This window comes from Pleurodeles waltl, chromosome 3_1 (assembly GCF_031143425.1).
Source record: "Pleurodeles waltl isolate 20211129_DDA chromosome 3_1, aPleWal1.hap1.20221129, whole genome shotgun sequence".
NCBI classification, from domain to species: domain Eukaryota; kingdom Metazoa; phylum Chordata; class Amphibia; order Caudata; family Salamandridae; genus Pleurodeles; species Pleurodeles waltl.
In genome coordinates, this window is record NC_090440.1 from 1,242,515,810 (window position 1) to 1,242,536,308 (window position 20,499).

A 20,499-nucleotide genomic window follows, 5' to 3' on the forward strand; every position below is an offset into this window, starting at 1 on the left:
AAATGTGTATTAGCAATTACAGTGGCAAAATGCTCATTCAAATGTAAAGTCAACATACCTATGTCACACAGCTGTAGTCCATGAGGAAACAAAGCAGATGTCACACAGTGGGACCCACATCTGTGAAATCGTAAGGGAAAGTGACAACTCAGTGACCATACACTGGGTGAAAATGACAGACAGTAGAGAGGTAGTACATTTAAATCAGATGTAGCAGGCAGTGTTGTCTTCTTACCTGTGTCTCAATGGAAATATTGCAGGATCATCGTGTTCCTGTTGTCGATGTACTCTTCTGCTTCCTCGTCTTCACTGTCCACAGGCTCCACAGCTGCCACAACACCTCCATCCGGACCATCCTCCTGCAGAAAAGGCACCTGTCGTCGCAAAGCCAAGTTGTGAAGCATACAGCAGGCCACGATGATCTGGCATACCTTCTTTGGTGAGTAAAATAGGGAACCACCTGTCGTATGGAGGAACTGGAACCTGGCCTTCAGGAGGCCGAAGGTCCGCTGTATAATCCTCCTAGTCCGCCCATGGGCCTCATTGTAGCGTTCCTCTGCCCTTGTCCTGGGATTCCTCACTGGGTCAGTAGCCATGACAGGTTGGGGTAACCAGAGTCACCTGCAAATGGCGAGGGACAACTGTTAGACACACACAAACTCATAGGGACATCCACAGACCCAGACAACTATTCCCACTGTATTGGGTCCATGTGCTCACCTAATAGGCACACCTGGTGCCTCTGGAGTTGCCCCATCATATAAGGGATGCTGCTATTCCGCAGGATGTAAGCGTCATGTACTGAGCCAGGGAATTTGGCATTAACATGGGAGATGTACTGGCCTGCCAAACACACCATCTGCACATTCATGGAATGGTAACTTTTCCGCTTTCTGTACACCTGTTCACTCCTGCGGGGGGGTACCAAGGCTACATGTGTCCCATCAATGGCACCTATGATGTTGGAGATATTTCCTAGGGCATAGAAATCACCTTTCACTGTAGGCAAATCCTCCACCTGAGGGAAAACGATGTAGCTCCGCATGTGTTTCAGCAGGGCAGACAACACTCTAGACAACACGTTGGAAAACATAGGCTGTGACATCCCTGATGCTATGGCCACTGTAGTTTGAAAAGACCCACTTGCTAGGAAATGGAGTACTGACAGCACCTGCACTTGAGGGGGGATTCCTGTGGGATGGCAGATAGCTGATATCAGGTCTGGCTCCAACTGGGCACACAGTTCCAGGATTGTGGATCGATCAAGCCTGTAGGTGATGATCACATGTCGCTCCTAAATTGTCGACAGGTCCACCAGCGGTCTGTATACCGGAGGTTGCCGCCATCTCCTCACATGCCCCAGCGGACAGTGCCGATGGAGGAGAACAGCGAGCAGTCAACCAACTCTGAGGTACGTAGACACAGCTTACTCTGAAAATATTAGCAATTCGAAATTTGCCTGTGTGAGTGTTTAGGCAAGGCCTACATATGTGTGACACAGTCAAAAATAATGCCATGTGGGCCCATGAAATGGCGGCTCCCTAACCTGTAAAGTGGGACAAGGGGATATAAGGTAACTGCGTTGGCGTTGTACACCATCGCGGTAGGCGGTCAAAGACCGAAGCGCAATCCTGCATTGGTTAACATTGGACCCTATGGGTCCCAGGAGCCAATGACGATGTGCGCAGGCAGTGACGGTACGCACAACTGCGGACATCTCCGCCATTTTCTCTCTGTTTAGTCACTTGATACCTGATCTTCCACAGGAGAGGACCTACACTGCAAGTGCTGCTGTGACCTCAGTTTGGAAGAGACAATGGCTCGTGTGTCTAGGGAAAGGGCCCCTGCCTTCAGCACAGAGGAGTTGGAGAAACACGTGGATGAGGTCCTCCCCCAGTACACAGTAATCTACGGTCCTCCAGATAAACAGGTAAGTACACTGTGAGCATGCTGTATGGGCAATGCCTGTGTGGAGTGGGGTGGATGAAAGATAGGGGGGGTGAGAATGAGGCGTGCATGAAAAGACGGTGAGTGCATTTGCGTCATGGCAAGGGTAGGGATGCGGGCCAATGACTGTGATGGTGCAGACAGTAATATCTTCTCCTTTTCCCCCTTACTATTCCTGTAGGTCAGCACCCACCAGAAGAAGGGCATTTGGCGTGCCATCATTAAGGAAGTCCGGACCCTGGGGGTCCACCACAGACGGAGCACCCACTGCCGGAAAAGATGGGAGGACATTCGCCACTGGAGCAAGAAGACGGCGGAGGCCCTGCTGGGTATGGCCTCCCAACGTGGGAGGGGTGTCCTTCGCACCATGACCCCCCTGATGTTCAGGATCCTGGCGGTGGCGTACCCGGAGTTGGATGGGCGCTTGAGGGCATCACAGCAGCAACAAGGGGGTGAGTACACTCTCATTCTGCTGATTCAGCGCGCATTGGAGGTGTCTGGGTGGGGGAGGTGGGCTGTGGGTTCCCCTAGGCCAGGGCAAGTTTAGTAGGCAAGGACCCTACTTAAGGCAGGCCCTGTGGCACCCCACCCCACCTGTGCACAGTGCCAACCACTCCTAGTCAGGCTCCGGTGACATCCATGTGTGCAGAAATCGACCATAGCCTTGTAACCCATGTCCCTGGTATTGAATAGTGGACTTCAAGTGCGCGGCGTAGTGCAGGGGCCTTCTGTGTCTGCTGTGTCCGCCAACGGTAGCGGTATTGCATGCACTCAACATGTCTTTCTTCTGTCTTCCCCACCTTTTTGTGGTCTCCCTGTTCTTGTGTGCATTAGCATCATCAGGCGAAGGAGCAGTGGCACCGGAGCAGGAGGGAGCTGCATCCCACATGGCCCCGGAGGGCGAAACTACAGAGTCTGAATTCACCAGTGGGACGGAGGACGAGGGGAGCTCCACGGCAGGGACAGGAGCTGACACCAGCGATACGGACTCATCCTCTGATGGGAGCTCCCTTGCGGTGGTGGGCCCACCTGTGCCCCATGTATCTACAGGTACAACCGCCACCCCCCCACCTGCACTGCCATCCCAGCAGCCCCGTAGCTTTTGCCCCGTGCCCGCTCACCCAGGAGGGTGGGCATCACCTTCGCCCCAGGCACCTCGGCCCCTGCCCCAGTCACCCCTGCGGCCCACAGTGAGGAGGCCATTGACCTCCTCAGGTCTCTCACTGTTGGGCAGTCTACCATTTTGAATGCCATCCAGGGTGTAGAGAGGCAGTTGCAGCAAACCAATGCATACCTGGAGGGCATTCACTCTGGTCAGGCAGCCCTTCAGCGAGCATTTCAGACTCTGGCCTCAGCACTGATGGCAGCCATTGTCCCTGTCTCTAGCCTCCCCCCTCCAACTTCTTCCACCCAGACCCACACCCCTTTACCTCAGCCTATCCCAAGCACACCATCAGACCAGCATGCACACACCTCAACACACAAGGGAAGCTCAGGCAAACATAAGCACCACACATCCCACAGGCACTCACGCAAGCATCAGACCCATGCAGACACACCAACATCCACTGCCTCCACTGTGTCCCCCTCCTCCTCGTGTCCCTCTTCCCTCCCTGTCTCATCAGCCCCGGAACCCACGGACCATGCACGCAACCTGGGGGTCATCCTCGACTCCACTCTCTCCATGACCAGACAAGTCAACGCCGTCTCCGCGTCCTGCTTCAACACCCTCCGTATGCTCCGCAGGATCTTCAAATGGATCCCCCTCGACATGAGAAAAACCGTTACCCAGGCCCTCATCACCAACAGACTCGACTACGGGAACGCCCTCTACTCAGGAACTACAAACAAGCTCCTGAGACGACTCCAACGCATCCAGAATGCCTCGGCCCGACTCATCCTCGATGTCCCCCGCCGCAGCCACATCACACTCCACCTGAGAGGCCTGCACTGGCTCCCCGTCAACAAAAGGATCACCTTCAAGCTCCTGATCCACGCACACAAAGCACTACACAACACCGGATCCACCTACCTCAACAACCGACTCAGCTTCCACACCCCCACCCGAAGCCTCCGCTCAGCCAACCTCGCCCTCGCCACAGTCCCCTGCATCTGAAAAACCACCGCCGGTGGCAGATCCTTCTCCTACCTCGCCGCCAAGACCTGGAACACTCTCCCCACCATCCTACGACAGACCCAGGACCTGCTGGCCTTCAGAAGACTCCTCAAGACCTGGCTCTTCGACCAGTAGCACCCCCCTCCCCAGCGCCTTGAGACCCTTGCAGGTATGTAGCGCGCTTTTCAAATGCAGTGATTGATTGATTGATTGATTGATCTCCACTCAAACCTGCATGCACTACATCCTCACCCACTACGTCCATCACCAGCACACCCACCAGCACAACCTGCTCACGTGCAATCAACACCCTCACTACCATTCACACGTCCCATGTGTCCTCTCCCAGTGTGTCTGTGAGGCCACCTCCCAAGGTACACAAACACAGCCACACTCCCACCCAACAGCCATCCACCTCACGGCAGCCTCCAGCCCATGTACTTCACCCAAAGTCAGCAAACGTACACCTCCTACAACCACTACCTCTTCCTCCACTCCCAAACCCACTCCAGCTACCCGTCCCAGTGTTCCAAAGAAATTTTTCCTGGCCAACCGTGACCTCTTTCCCTCACCTCCCCCCACCCCTTCAGTCTCCTAGGGCCCGATTCTCCAGGTCCCAACCTAGCACCTCAACCACAACATCGGCGGGACCAGTGGTGCCAGGAGTCACCAGATTATGGAGTGCAGCAGGGCAGCCAGTGTGGCAAGGAGCCAGAGTACGGAAAGTCCCCCACCTGTCAAGCATAAAAAGTTGGCCAGTGCCCGGCGGGAGTGGGGAAAGAAATCAGTCACCAAAGCTGCTCCCAGGAGTACAGTTGGGAGTGTGGAGACACCTGCGACACCATCCAAGCTGGGGAAGGGGCACATTAAAACTGGCAAGTCTGGGAAGATCAGCACGGAGGACAAGACCGCCAGCAGCCCCACTGCCCAAGACAAGACCGCCAGCAGCCCTGCTGCCCAAGACAGGACCGCCAGCAGCAGCCCTGCTGCCCAATAGAGGACGACCAGCAGCAGCCCTGCTGCCCAAGACAGGACCACCAGCTGCCCCGCTGCTGAAGCCGCCACAGGCAGGATGAAGCACTCTGGGCACCAAGCCCCCTCCAGAACCTGTGGAGATTCACATCCACTACCTCGGTCCTTGGCAGGATGAAGCACTCTGGGCACCAAGCCCCATCCAGAACCAGTGGAGAAAAGCATCCACTACCTCAGTCCTTGGCAGGATGAAGCACTCTGGGCACCAAGCCCCATCCAGAACCAGTTGAGAAAAGCATCCACTACCTCAGTCCTTGGCAGGATGAAGCACTCTGGGCACAAAGCCCGCTCCAGAACCAGTGGAGACTGTTTTCCACTTGAGAGACTGTGGCTTTGCACTCCCCAGGATTGAACAGTGGGCAACCCACCCACTGTCATCGACTTGAGAGACTGTGGCTTTGCACTCCCCAGGATTGAACAGTGGGCAAACCACCCACTGTAGAGACTTGAGAGACTATGGCTTTGCACTACCCAGTATTGCACAGTGGGCAACCCACCCACTGTAGAGACTTGAGAGACTGTGGCTTTGCACACCCCAGGATTGAACAGTGGGCAAACCACCCACTGTAGAGACTTGAGAGACTGTGGCTTTGCACTCCCCAGGATTGAACAGTGGGCAACCCACCCACTGTAGAGAATTGAGAGACTGTGGCTTTGCACTCCCCAGGATTTAACAGTGGGCAACCCACCCACTGTAGGGACCTGAGAGACTGTGGCTTTGCACTCCCCAGGTTACATCAATGGGCATGGAGCCCCCTCGTGGATCTGGCGTCGTGCATTCATCCGGTTGAGGTGCCCCCCCTTCCCTTCCCCCTGAGGTGCCTGTTTTATTTCTATCTGATGCCCCTGCAGTGTTCTCTCCGTCTTGTTAGGGTATTGAGTGTGGGCCGCACCCATGCCTTTTGGGACCAGTGGTCCACGGACTATGATGGTGTAATCCCTTGGAATCCCCAAGCAGGAGGTCTTTACGTGCACAGTGTCTGTGTCCGACGTGTAGGGAGTAACATCTGTGGGATTGTGAAGGAGTGTTTGTCCTACACACACGTTTGTGAATACCCTGCTAAAGGTGGGTGAGACATCAAATGAACAGGGAGAGTCATCAGCTCAGACAGCCTGTCCACAATGTAAGCTTTGAAAATATTTGGCATTTAGTAATGCATCAAACATGTTATCGTATGATACGCTCTCTTCAAAATTTCAAAAAATTGTGTATTCATTTAACTTGTGGCTCCTTTCACCTTAAATTCATACCACTAAATGGAGCATAGGTAGATAACTAGCAACCCATTTAGGCTCTTCCTAAACATAAAACAAAGCTGAGTTTGCTATGTTGTTAAAAACTGCCCTCACCCACTTATCAGTGCATGCTTCATCATCAAGCTTTTCTACAACATCCCAGAGCTAGCCAATGTCAGGGATGGAGCAATAGGGAAGGGGAACTGTGACAATACACACAACCAGGGAACATCTGTGCAGAACGCAAAACAATTAAAACTACCTCAGGGGTCTCCACATTCATTTTATTACAGGAGCCCCAGGGTAGGATTGAAAACTAAACCAGAAGTGGTGAAGATGGGGAATAACTGTCCAATCACCCTTCATTATCTGCTGCTGTGTCAACATGTTTCGGCCAATCAGCTTTGCCCCTTTGGGTCACGTGTCCTTCCTCAGGACATTAAGTCCCATTATTAAAACATCCCTTCTCTCTCTGTGCTTTTGAACTATCCCAATGGACAGGGTGGTTTGGACTTAATAGTAATTCACCTCTAAACAATAGGTTATATCAGTATATTGACGGCCATGTTTTTTTAAAAAGTGGGTGTTTTTAAACATGAACTAAGAACCATTCCTTCTTCCGCCCTGGTGGCAATGCTTTTGTGACTAATATTCCACCGATGGTAAGTAAAGCAAACCGGGAAAACCGGAAAACCTGTAAAAGAAGACTGCCTTCTAGGGAAACAAGTCTTTATAACAGTACAAAGATTACTGGTTTTGGAGGAGTAGCTAATGACAGGCTGGAGCCTAATCATTGTTCATTAAGTGGTGCACAGTCGCAAGTTAGCATGAAAAGGGCTCAAGGAAGCCCTGCTGTTACTTACCGTAGACTCCATCTTTCCCTGTCCAAATGCTCATCCTGCCAACATCCACTCTGTGACTACGCATGGCCCGTTCAAGGGCACACCTTGGAAAACCTGATTAATCCTCTGTGTGCAGGGTGGAGGGAGATGCGGTAGAGTCAAACAAATAGAGTCTCCACCCTCTCTGTCCCTGCTACTCGATGCGCACATCGTGGGGTCAGGGCTCACAAGTAAACTCCCTTTTAGCAATGGTAGTTGGAGTTTTTGCCAAACTCCGTACTCTAAGTGGAGCGCAACGTAGTAAAGTCTCTGAGAACTCTGTCAGTGGAGAGGAGTTTGCCGCCCAGCCATAGTTTGGACCAACACCAACTATTGAGATGGATTAATTGAGAATACACCATCATTCCAAAGACAACTCCTAATACAACCTGTGAAACTGACTTAAATGAGGACAGTGTGGGTCTACAATATATTAAGTTTGCCACAATATGGTAACAATCATATCAGTTATATAACAGTGAATCTCAATACTGACAATATGTCAATAGGTACATTTATACATGATAAGTTTAGACAGATATTTACACTTTTGTGTTGGTCTAGGATCATCCGAAGGGTGGCAATGTAGGTCACATACATATGTCAGCAAGGACAGCCAGTGTGCTACTGCATTGCATTACATATCTTGAATTAACAATGCAGCACACATTTCTAACTTGACTTGATCTGCATCAGCTAGCCACTTCATACATGGAGGTTGGGTGTCTCCCCCCACAAGACTTTGATGTGTAACACCTCAACAATTTTGCCTTGATCAGCTTAATATATTAATTTTTATGTGCACTCATTCTCCCTTGGCTGCATTCATCAGCGTACACATAACATTTGCAAATGCAACTCAGGCGTGTGAGTATGCGTACACAAATACACATTCTTGCAATAACTTTTTTGGGTACAAAACAGGGCCCCTTGCACAGCAATGCCATTGTTGGTGCTAGGCAGTCTAATTTGCCCCAATTGTAGGTGAGCAGTGCAATGCCCCGTATGCTGCTAATTCTGTGCATTCCTGCATGGGATCTCTTAGACCGTGATGCAACATGACTTTATACCTTGCACTGAATAAGTACCTTATTGAAGTGACACATAGGCGATTTAGGGGCCATGAGTCTGGCATGTCAATGCCAATCCATGTGCTGACTAGTGCATCTGTCCAGCTGACCACACCATGGCTGTTAGACTTGGCATCCTTTGCGTGGTCACCCCTAACTTTTTGCCTCTGTTTCCCAGGATGTTAATGTGTGCTGGATTCTGCTTTTGCTGTTTTTGAAACTCTGGGCACTTTACCACTGCTAACCAGTGTTAAAGTGAAAGTGCTTATATGTAAAATGTGTATGTAGTTGACTTTCCATGACTGGCATATTGGATTTACAAGTGAGGCCCTAGTACAGTGCACTTCAGGTGCCCAGGGCAAGTAAATCAAATGATACTAGTAGGCCTGCAGCACTGGTTGTGCTACCCACATTAGAAGCCCTGTAAACATGGCTCAGACCCACCACTGCACTGCCTGTGTGTGCAGTTATAACCTGCCAATTCGACTTGGCAAGTGTACCCATTTGCCAGGCCAAAACCTTCCCTTTTCCTACATGTAAGGCACTCCTAAGGTAGACCCTAGGCAGCCCCGTGGGCAGGGTGCAGTGTATGTTTAAGGTAGGACATATACTCATGTGTTTTATATGTCCTAACAGTGAAATATTGGCAAATTTGGTTTTCACTGTGCAAGGTCTATCTCTCCTATAGGTTAACATATGGGCTGCATTTAAATATCTTTAAAGTGAAGATTCCCTTTGGGAGCAGATAGAAATCTGGAGTTTAGGGTTCCTGAACTCACAATGTAAAAATACATATTTTGGATACAGCTGTTCTTAGAGTGTGTGTTTGAAAATGCCACTTTTAGAAAGTCGGTATTTTTTTGCTTAAACCATTCTGTGACTCTGCCTGTTTGTGGATTCCCTATGTGGATTTACAGTTGGGCTGTTTCACCTCTCATTTAGACAGTGCGACAAAGGGAGCTGGGTGCTGGGAGGGAGGGGAGGAGTGGTCACTCACACCTGAAAGGACTGTGTCTGCCCCCCACTATGCAGTCTCCAACCCCCTGGTGTGTGTATGGGGCCTGGCCTGGGCAAGGCAGGATCTTACAAGCAAGAGAGACTTTCCTTTGAAATCTGCCTATTTCAAAGGCAGAAAGGTATACAAGTAGTGGACCCAAAACCCCTAAAAATTAGATCACTTCTGGATTCAAGAGGAACCTCTGCCAAGGAGAAGAGCTGAGGAGAAGCACTCCCTCTGACTGTGACTGTGCTTTGTTGGGCTATACTGCAGTTGCTGCTTCTGCCTGTGAAAGGGGACAAAGACTGGACTTTGTTGTGCATTCCTGCTTGAGAAGAATCTCCAAGGTCTTTAATTGAGCTTGCCTACTTTACTTGAAGTCTCAGGGTCATCAAAGACTTCCTCTGCCAGAACCTGGCCTCTCTGATGAGACTCGTGCCCTGCCAAGTGGTGCCCTATCCAGTCCCTGGGCCCATTGAAAGTGAAGTTGGCAGACAAAAACTGAAATTCCACGCACAGAACACCGTGCAGGGAAATTTTCGATGCACCTTCCACAACGCGACTGATAAATGATGAGCCTCCGGGTTCGCGGCTGAAATTGACGCTCCACCTGCATCACAGCGGAGAGATCCACGCATCGTGGCTGGAGAAACCATGTTCAACACCGGCTTACGGAGGCTAATAATGACGCAAACCCCAAGCAGCGCAATTTTCTGATACCGTGTGACCAGACTTTTCACGCATCATCCCTTGGTGTCCAAGTCAACCCGACTGTGTGCAGATCTGAGGTTCCCTGGCCGGTAATCAACGCATTGCTCTCTTGCGAGGGAGAAAAAGAATGCATCAGCGACCAGTCCAGAGAAGGAAACGATGCACTGCCTCACTTGCGAGTAAGGAATCGACGCATCGCTACCCTTTTCCAACGCACGCTCGCACATGCAGCTTTATTTTTTATGCTGTCCAGGTAATTTGTGTAACCAAAGCATTCTCACTGTTTTCTAAGGATTAAGGGGGTCATTCTGACTCCCGCCGGCGGCGGTAGCCGCACGCCCGGCAGGAGCCGCCGAATGACCGCACCGCGGTCAAATGACCGCGGCGGATTCTGGCTTTCCCGCTGGGCCGGCGGGCAACCGCCGTCGGCGGTCCGAATGGAGCCGGCGGAGTTGAAGGCGTGCGACGGGTGCAGTGGCACCCGTCGCGATTTTCAGTGTCTGCTTGGCAGACACTGAAAATCAATGTGGGGCCCCTTGACACCCGTTACCGCCATCCTGTTCCTGGCGGTGAAAACCGCCAGGAACAGGATGGCAGTAAAGGGGGTCGGAATCCCCATGGCGGCGCTGCAAGCAGCGCCGCCGTGGAGGATTCCCTGGGGCAGCGGGAAACTGGCGGGACACCGCCTGTTTCCCGTTTCTGACCGCGGCTGTACCGCCGCGGTCAGAATGCCCACGGAAGCACCGCCAGCCTGTTGGCGGTGCTTCCTCCAACCCCGGCCCTGGCGGTCCATGACCGCCAGGGTTGGAATCAGGGCCTAAGACTCTTATTCTTTTGAAAGTTCATATCTTGACTTGTGTATTTTAGATTTTTGTCATTTTCATCTTGTTTGATTTAGATAAATATTGCCTATTTTTCTAAACTGGTGTGGTGTCCATTTTGTAGTATTTTCACTGTATTACTGTATGTGTTGGTACAAATACTTTACACATTGCTTCTGAAATTAAGCCTGCCTGCTCATGCCAATCAACCAAGGGGTTGAGTGGGGGTTAACTGATGGTGATTCTCCTTTACCCTGACTAGAGTGAGGGTCCTTGCTTGGACAGAGGGTAACCTGACTGCCAACCAAAGGCCCCATTTCTAACAATGCCAAAGGCACTGTATCATGCATCAAGGCCTACTGGGGCTCTATAGGTGTAACACCATTGACATTTTCATACTGTGCTCCAGATATACATATCGCATTAAGATATGAAGCCTGACATCCAGTTTACACTTGCAAAGCCATATGGCCAGAACTATGCTGTAGAGACATCTACACTCAGAATTGGTAACAGCCAGGCAATCTGGAAATGATTTGTTCAACACCATGGATCCTAAATCCCTGCAGCCTCCAGGACATCAGTGTCATTGTAACTTATGGAGGCTCAGGCACCTCTGATGCTGGATTGCAACAGCCATACCTCAGGTCAATGAAGCTATTATCCTATTTGAAGATAGTAATGAAAATGTACAAATACCCTTACTGGAATACTTGTTGAGATGTATTTTTTCACACTCATGGCTCAAAATCAGGATGTGGATACACTTTGGGATGTCACTACCACACTCTCAGTATCTATCTTTGACATAATGGTTTGAATGTGATGGCTACACTGCTGACACTTTCCTTCATGTTTAAATTATTTGGCTTCTGAATTGGAGCACAGGTGCAGGGACAAATATGTGTCACCAAACAGTTAAAATGTTGATCAGCAGAAATATTTAGCCACACGTATAGTCACTCACACTGGTATTATGTAGCAAGAGAGGTCAAACATATGCTGCATGAATGAGTATGGTATGCTGCTGGATCAATGAACATACGTGGCATATGGGTACACATTTTGGATTACTCTGATTTCATAATACCTTCATTTTAACGCTGTGTAACAGTGTCTGGGTAATATTTTTGCTCATCAGCAGGACAACACACACAAATATGACATAGGCAAAAGAAATGTGCTCAGACAAGCCTAGCGAAGGTCATTCAACTACGCTCATACATCAGTTGAAACATGGTTTTCTAAGCTTGTGCCATTTGTGGTGCAACCAAATTTAATTGATTTGAATATCTGCAGATTATGTACCAGATGATGTATCCTGCAGGCCTTCTTATATTGCCCCTAAATTCACAATAATATTCCTCCTTTTTCAATTCTAAATTAAAGTGTAGACAAGTTATGTTGTGTTGGCACAGTAACTTTAACTTGGTTGCAGGTAATTGCTACCTCCCAAAACACATCACAATGTTACTACTCACATGGATCACACAGAGACACCAGTAAGATACATCCATGTACTTATTGCACTTACTGGTTGCATTGTGGTCCTAAAAGCTGTTGACATCACCCTAGCTGAATGGGACATGACTACCTAGAATACAAAGATTTGGATATTGCATTGTAAATAGTGCATCTACCCATGCTCTAAATTTCATTATAAATACAATGTCATCACAGTGTTAAAGTAATATTAAACACTCTTGACACATACGTATACATTTTATTAATATGGGTTTCAGGTAGTCACCTTGCCGAGCTGAGCTGGCTGAAAATGGAAGGTCAGAGGTAGCTATCATCACATGCCTGAAGTATGCCTCACATGTGAATGTTCCCTGAGGGAGTATTTACACATCATTTCAGTAGTTTAAACAGGTCATATCAATGACCCTCTTATATCCCACCAGTCAGTCTTTCAGTTATTCAAAAACACAGGCATATTGTTAATAACAAAAATATATTTTTCTGAGACTGTAAATTTTTCATATAACATGTGAATGCGTATATTTCAAAAACATTATATACAACAATATATGCACATCAATAGATTAATATATCAACACTAGCACTCCCACAAGATCCCTAACAAATTAATGATATACATTTGTTGCAGGGATATCAGGAAGCACAAAATCCTCTTAATAAAATCAATTGATAGATCCACAGCACCAGTATTAAATCCTGATTTTCGGCTTCCTCACACAAGAACTGTAGTACCAAAAAGTGTAGTCAATGATGTTAAAGAGGATAAACTGTCGATGTTTTGGTCTCAGGTGGCTGGAAAGGTCAGTGAGACCATCATCAGGACTTGGGAATGAATCAATCCTGCAGACACTAACATAAACCACATAAACATACTAATGAGTCATAAAATTAACAACAGTTCACCATTCCATCAAGTGCATCACTAACCTACAATCAGAAAAAAACACAGTGTTCCCTAAAAAATCTAACACCAAAACTAACCAGGGAGAAAAACCACCTAAAAAAGTATGGTGTGGAGAATAGTAGGATACCCAAACGCACTGTGTCTGAACAATAATCAACGGTGCAGAAAAATCCACTCCAGTAGTAGATCCCTTGTCTCCAAAGAATGTCTTGCTCACATAAAGGCACAGAGTAAATCACGCTAGACGTAAAGCACAAACATTCCTTGGAAACTCTCATTAGAGCTATTCAGTACAGTGCGTCTCCTAATTAAATAATGGTACACCATTCTCTTACCCGGAAATAACTCAAGAACGCATCATCCAATCTGAAAAATAAACAACAGAATATCTACTGATGTGACCACGGACATGTCTAGTGGACAATGCACTTAAAATTACTCCCATGGGGCGCAGCTCTTACCAAGACTCTGTACGGGGTTGTCCTGACAATTTCCCCAATATGGCCATGATGCCCCCACCCCAACATGCATATCAATTAGGTGCAGGCCATTGCACAACAGGCCTGGCAGTTTTTGCTGCCAAGGGCCCTGACCTTAATTCAGGGCCGAAGGCAGTGAAAGAAAGCTGCTGTTTCAGGCCTCTTGTGCACCGGCCTGCCCTGTGTGTACTGCACATGGTACAGGCTGGTGCACAAGAGGCCTGAAATGACAACTTTCAATGCATATGACCAAGCACAGCCCTGCTTAGCACTTCCGAGATGGGTGCATTCAGGAGGACTCCTTGAGGCACAGAGTTTTTTTCAACTTCGCTGAATTCCACAAATCCAAACTTCACTCACTCCGCCCAGGCCTAATTTAAATGTAAGGAGTCAGTATTAGCACTTCCCACAAAGGTCATATGTAGTGCTAAGGCAAACAGCGGCCATCTTAAAGTGGCCAGGTAAACATTGTGAAAATCCATCAGGACACGGTATGTTCAATATTAGAAAAACAAGACACGTTTTTTTAACTTCTTGGGTAGTTTGGGTATAAAACAATGCACAAGGACATTCAATATAGTATATTGCACTCTTTAAACAGCAGTCGAATTGATGTTTCAAAACCCAGGACTTTTCATTTATTACACATGTATTTACTACAGCCTCCTCTGACCTGGTCAGTGTCTGTTGCCCTCTTCTCTTCTGTGCAGCTCCACCTGCTTGTTACTGCTGCTGCCTCTGTCTTGAGCAAACTGAGAGCTGCCTGCTTCTCAGTTTGAGGCCTACTTCCACACACGAGATCCGTCTGCACCTCATCCCTTGTGGCTTACTGGCCATCTGCATGTAAGTATCTTCTGTCTCTCTTTACTCCTGCTTTTACTTCTGCTTTTATTTCTGTTTTTTACTTCTGTTTATTTTTCTGTCTTTTTATTCCATTTTGCTTTTGTCTCCTTCTTGTATCTCTCTCTCTCCCTTCACTCTCCCCACATTTCTCCCCACCACTGCTGCCCCTGCAGCTCTGCCCCCCTCCCTCCTTGGGAAGTGCTTTTCCCACCCTCCCTACTCCTAGCTGACTAGACCCCCACCTCCCTCCCTTCTTAATGGCAACTACTGCGCACTGAGAGGGTGACTCCTCTGACCTCCTGGTCAGTGTCTGTTGCCCTCCTCTGTGCAGGTCCACCTCTGAGAGCCTGTCTGACTCTCACTTCAAGGCCCACCTCCACCCGCAGGCTGCATCTGCATGTAAGTATCTTTTGTCTCTATTTACTCCTGCTTTTACTTCTGCTTTTACCTCAGTTTTTTTACTTCAGTTTATTTTTCTATATTTTTATTCCATTGTGCTTTTCTTTTCTTCTTGTCTCTTTCTCTCTCCCATCCCTCTCCCTGCGTTTTCCCAAGCCGCTGTCCCCCCTTCCTCCCTGTGAAAGTACTTTTCTCACCCTCCCACTGCCCAGCTGATGGGACCCCGTCTCTTTCCCTTCTTAATGGCAGCCGCACCAAAGGCAAACCTGTCAGCACCTTCCTTGTCTGAACAGTGACTAGCACCATGGACCATGGTCTTCACTTCATCTTCCGGTTCAACTCCAACACACTACCCTCTCTCAACCCAGGAAGATCCTAGCCAGCCACCTAGCCGCCCAAAGAACACTCATGGTGTCATGCATGCTCCTGCACACTCCAAAGACCACCACACGATTCCATACCTAGCATGAATGACCATCACAAGTGCTTACTCTTCAGCACACGCTCCCTCGTCAAGCATGAAGTAGAAGCCTGGGACCTCCTTGACTCGACCGCCCTGGATGTCGCCTTCCTCACAGAGATGTGGATCACCCCCACCTTGGCCCTGGACATCGCTACGGCGATCCGGGACAACTACAAAATCATCCACAAGGACATAGCCAACTGGCCTGAAGGAGACATTGCCATAGTCCACAAGAACACCACCTGACAACCACAGACGAGTCACAGTCTCAGCCAACCCATGAACACATACCCTTCCACTTTCAGACCAATGGCAACTCCTCCCTCTATGGCACACTCGTCTACATGCTGCCTAGAACCCAACCTCAATTCTGCGAAGACATCGCTGACCTCGTTGCCCACCAATCGCTCACCTCCTCTGACTACATCACTCGGTGACCTCAACTACCACCTTGACATCCACAATGACCCAAACACCACAAACCTCTTGGACAACCTCGCAACACTCGGTCTCAAACAACTTGTCAATGCCTCCACCCGCAGAGCTGGACACATCCGTCTTCTCAGCAGGGAACAACATCACCATCTCCCTGACCTCAGAACACCATTGGACCAACCACAAGTGTGTCCACTTTACCTTCATGAAGAACACTGCATGCCATAATGCCTCTCGCAACCCTGGCAGATGCTGGGACAAAGTTACAGAAGCACAAATCACCAACACTTTCAACCACTCTCCCCCACCGGACGCAACAGGCTCTAATGACGCCGCACTCAACCTATACCGCTGGTTATCGGAATGTGCCAACAACCTAGCCACCCTCAGGAAACCAGCAGGAAACTTACATAGCAAAACACCTAAATGGCGCACAACCAACCTACAAGAGTCCAAACGCTACTGTAGACAACTGGAACCAAAATATAGGAACAGCAAGTCAACCAAAGACCGCATAGCCCTCAAGAAATGCAGTCACCACGCACCACAACAACATCAAAGCTGGCAAAAAAAACACCATTCAAAAACACCTCAGCACCAGCACTCACAACAGCAAAGAGTTCCTCGCCATCATCAAAGAGTTCACAAACCCTGGGACAGACAGCTCAGCCATTCCTCCCTCCGAAGACCTCTGCGACAACCTCGCCACTATTTTACACCGAAAGATCCAAGATATTTACGAAAGCTTCAAGAATCAAAACCCGCCTGCACTGCCCACAAATACTACCACAAACCCAGCACCACTTCAGATCCTGAACTCCTGGACCCCCGTCACCAAAGAGGACACCCAAAAACTAATTTACTCCTTCCACTCCGGAGCACTCTCGGATCCCTGCCCCATCACAACTTCAACGTGGCCAGCGCCACCATAGCACCTGAGCTCTGCTGACCTATTAACCGATCCTTCAGGACCACAACCTTCCCATCAGACTGGAAGCCTGTCGAGATCAACCTGCTACTCAAGAAATCCACTACCGACCGAAGGGAGCTGAAAAACTACAGACCCATCTCTCTGCTCCATTTTCCAGCCAAAGTAACGGAAAAAGCAGTTAACCCCTAACTTACTGAATTCCTCAAGATACATCAAATCCTAGACCCATCCCAATACAGATATTCAGAAGCAACCAAAGCACCGAAACAGAACTCCTAGCAGCCACCAACAACATACCCGTCATACTAGACCAGGAGGCATGGCCGCACTCATCCTCTTCAACCTCTCTGCCGCATTTCACACCATCTCCTACTCCACCCTCTGTGCCAGACTCCATGACGCTGGCATTTGAGATGAGGCACTGGAATGGACCAGGACCTTCCTGACCAGAAGAGCACAGAATGCCAGACTTCCGCCGTTCATGTCAGAACCCAAAGGTACATGCTGCGGAGTGCCCCCGGTACATGGCCCTGCTAGCCAAGACCATCAAACAACATAGACTAAACATAGGCCCTCATTATGACTTTGGTGGTCTCTGAGTAAGACTGCCAAAGCTACGGGCGGCAGAAGACAGCCCAGTGCTGGCGGTCTTCCGCCTGCCCTATAATGAGTCATGCCAGATTTTTGCCACACTGTGGGTGGATATCCGGATGTAGCCATGCTGTCGGGCGGTGGCGTTCTGACATTGCTACCACCTGCACCTCCCCGCCAGTAGGACTCCGCCAGCCGTATTAAGACTAGTAATGGAAGTGTAGGTGAATGGGTGTATGTGTGGTGTGTGTGGGTGTCTTTGTGCATGTATGAGGGGAGGGGGCTGGGGCGCTATGTGAGTAGGGTGTGGGAGATGGGGGCGCTGTGACTGTAGGCGGTTGGGGGGTCAGGTGCCTGCTGGGTGGTGGGGGAGCCATCTACCAGTGACAGGGAAGGAATTCCCTGTCACTGGTCACCTTATTGCCATGGTTTTTGTGATAGTGCTTTGGCCACAGAAACCATGGCGGTAGGCCGGCTCCTATTACCAACGGCAGTCCTCTGTGGACCACCCAGTTGGAGATGAACATCTCCGGCCCAGCTGTTCACACCACCATGGTGGTATGAGTGGAGATGTAGCGGGTTGGCAGTGGCCAACTCACCACACTCATAATGTGGCGGTCTTTACTGCCAGCCTGTTGGCGGTGATACTGCCACATTAAACCTGGCGGTTGGAAGACGTCCAGGGTCATAATGACTACCATAGTCTCCTACGTTGACAATACCCAACTGATCCTCTCCTTGTCCGACGAACTTGTAAAGGCCAAGAGAAATTTCCACAATGGGATGAGAGCAATCGCCACTTGGATGGAGGCCAGATGCCTCAAACTCAACTCGGACAAGACAGAGATCCTCATAATCAGCTCTACCCCTTCCACCAGGAACGACTCCTGGTGGCCCACCGCACTGGAAATGCCCCCGCTCCCACAGATCACATACCCAATCTGGGCATCATCCTGGACTCCTCTCTATCCATGACCTGCCAAGTCAATGTTGTCTCATCGTCATGCATTCACATCCTCCGACTCCTTTGAAAGACCTTCAAGTGAATGCCCTGTGACACGAGAAAGACACTCACTCACACACTCGTCACTAGCAAACTGGACTACGGCATTGCACTCTATGCCGGCATCACTAAGAAACTACAATCAAGACTACAAAGAATCCAGAATGCAGCAGCCAGACTCATCCTGGACATCCCCTGACACATCCACATATCCTCCCACCTCATAGACCTACACTGGCTCCCAGTCAACAAGCAGATTACATACAAACTCCTGATCCACACCTACAAAGCAATACACAACATAGGATTGGCATACCTCAACTACTGTCTCACCTTCTATGACCCCAACAACAACTCCATTCTTCCCAGCTCACCCTCGCAGCCGTTCCCAAGATCTGGAAAAGCACAGCAGTAGGAAGATCTTTTTTTTTTACCTTCGCAACCCAGCCATGGAACATGCTACCTCTCAAACTCAGGCAGACCACATCACTGAAGCAGTTCAGAAAGGACCTCAAGACCTGGCTCTTTGACTGAGCAGAATGCCTGCAAACAGTGCCTTGAGACCCCTATGGGTGATTAGCCGTGCTTTAGAAATCATTGATTGACATTCATTGTGGCACATGTTGCACCATTTCCACCTGGGGAATGCCCAACTACTGGCTTCAGGCCCCAAAGATGGTTCAATGACATAGGTTCTGGGTCATTATAAGCCCTAGCCAAACGATCTCTCAGGTTTCTACCTCTCTTGAAGGCAAACATCAGTCTTTCCGAAGGTCTATGGGCTGTTTTTAATAAATACCAATTCTTCAATATAACCTGTTTGATACTATTGGACTCTGCACCAAAGGTGGTAACACAAGTCAGTCTTATATGATTTTGTTGTTTTCTGAGTTTTAACAATGAATCTTGGTCATAGTACTATGCTAGTTTCAATGAGCACTAAACTAGGCAATATGGATAGCCTCTCATCACCAACTTGACAAGTATCATCCTGCATCAATCATGAATACATTGCAGAGTGGTGAATGCCCCATTAGTTGATCATAATGTAAGCATGTTTCATGCACCTAATGCTATGAAATGGTTTGTCGTAGAAATGTTAAAATGATCTAGGCGCAGACATAATGTGAATCACTTGTTCACAATGAAGGAAAACAACTGGATGTGGATGGCAAATGCGATGGAGAGGGCCTAAATCAACATGTATAAAGTTTGCATTTTACATGGAATGTTTGATTTTGAGTGCACTACCACTATTCATGCATAGTGTGGTACATGACTCAAGGATATTTCAGTAATCTGGGGATAGGGCCACACCTTCCCCTTCTGCCAGGACATGTTTTGCTTAAAGGCAAAGGTATTTTCCCCAATTGGGGTGACACTATGAATTAGCAGACAGACTTTATATAAATCTGTACGTATGTTTCTAAGAAGGAGATATCTAATTTTTCACTCTTTTTTATATTTTTAATACCTTGGTGATTTGAGCAACATAGAGGCTTTTTTGAACCATTGTACTGTCACTCACTCTAAGAGGACTGCTGCACTATTATGCAGCACAAATGAATGGATAGGGGCATGTCATGGTCATATTAGGATCTGTGTATTCTGGTGTTTTTGAAATAAATATCTTTTTATGCTTGAATCTGAATGTTTTTTTATGATTGATATATCTAGTCAGCATGAATATCTCTTGTTTTTGTAATATTGGACATCACGTGTCATGATGGATTTTCTCATTGGATACCTGGCCACTTTAAGATGGCCACCATTTGCCTTGATGGCACATGTGACCTTTGTGGGACATGCTAATACGGACTCTGTACATTTGAATGTGTCTCAGGGTGGGGTCATCATGGCCTTATTATGGAATTTGTCAGGACTAACCCATATGGAGTCTAGTTAAGTGATGTGCCCCGTGGGAGTAGTTTAAAGTGTATTGTTCACTAACATGTCCGTGGTCAGATCAGTAGACATTGTGTTGTTCATTTTACAGAGTGGATGACCTGTTCTTGAGTTATTTCCTGGTAGGAGAACTGAGTTCCTAAATCTAATTAGGAGACCCATGGTATTGAGTAGCTCTAATGAAAGTTTCCAAGGATTTTTTGTGCTTCACTTCTAGCTTGATTTACTCTGTGCTTTCATTTGAGCAAGA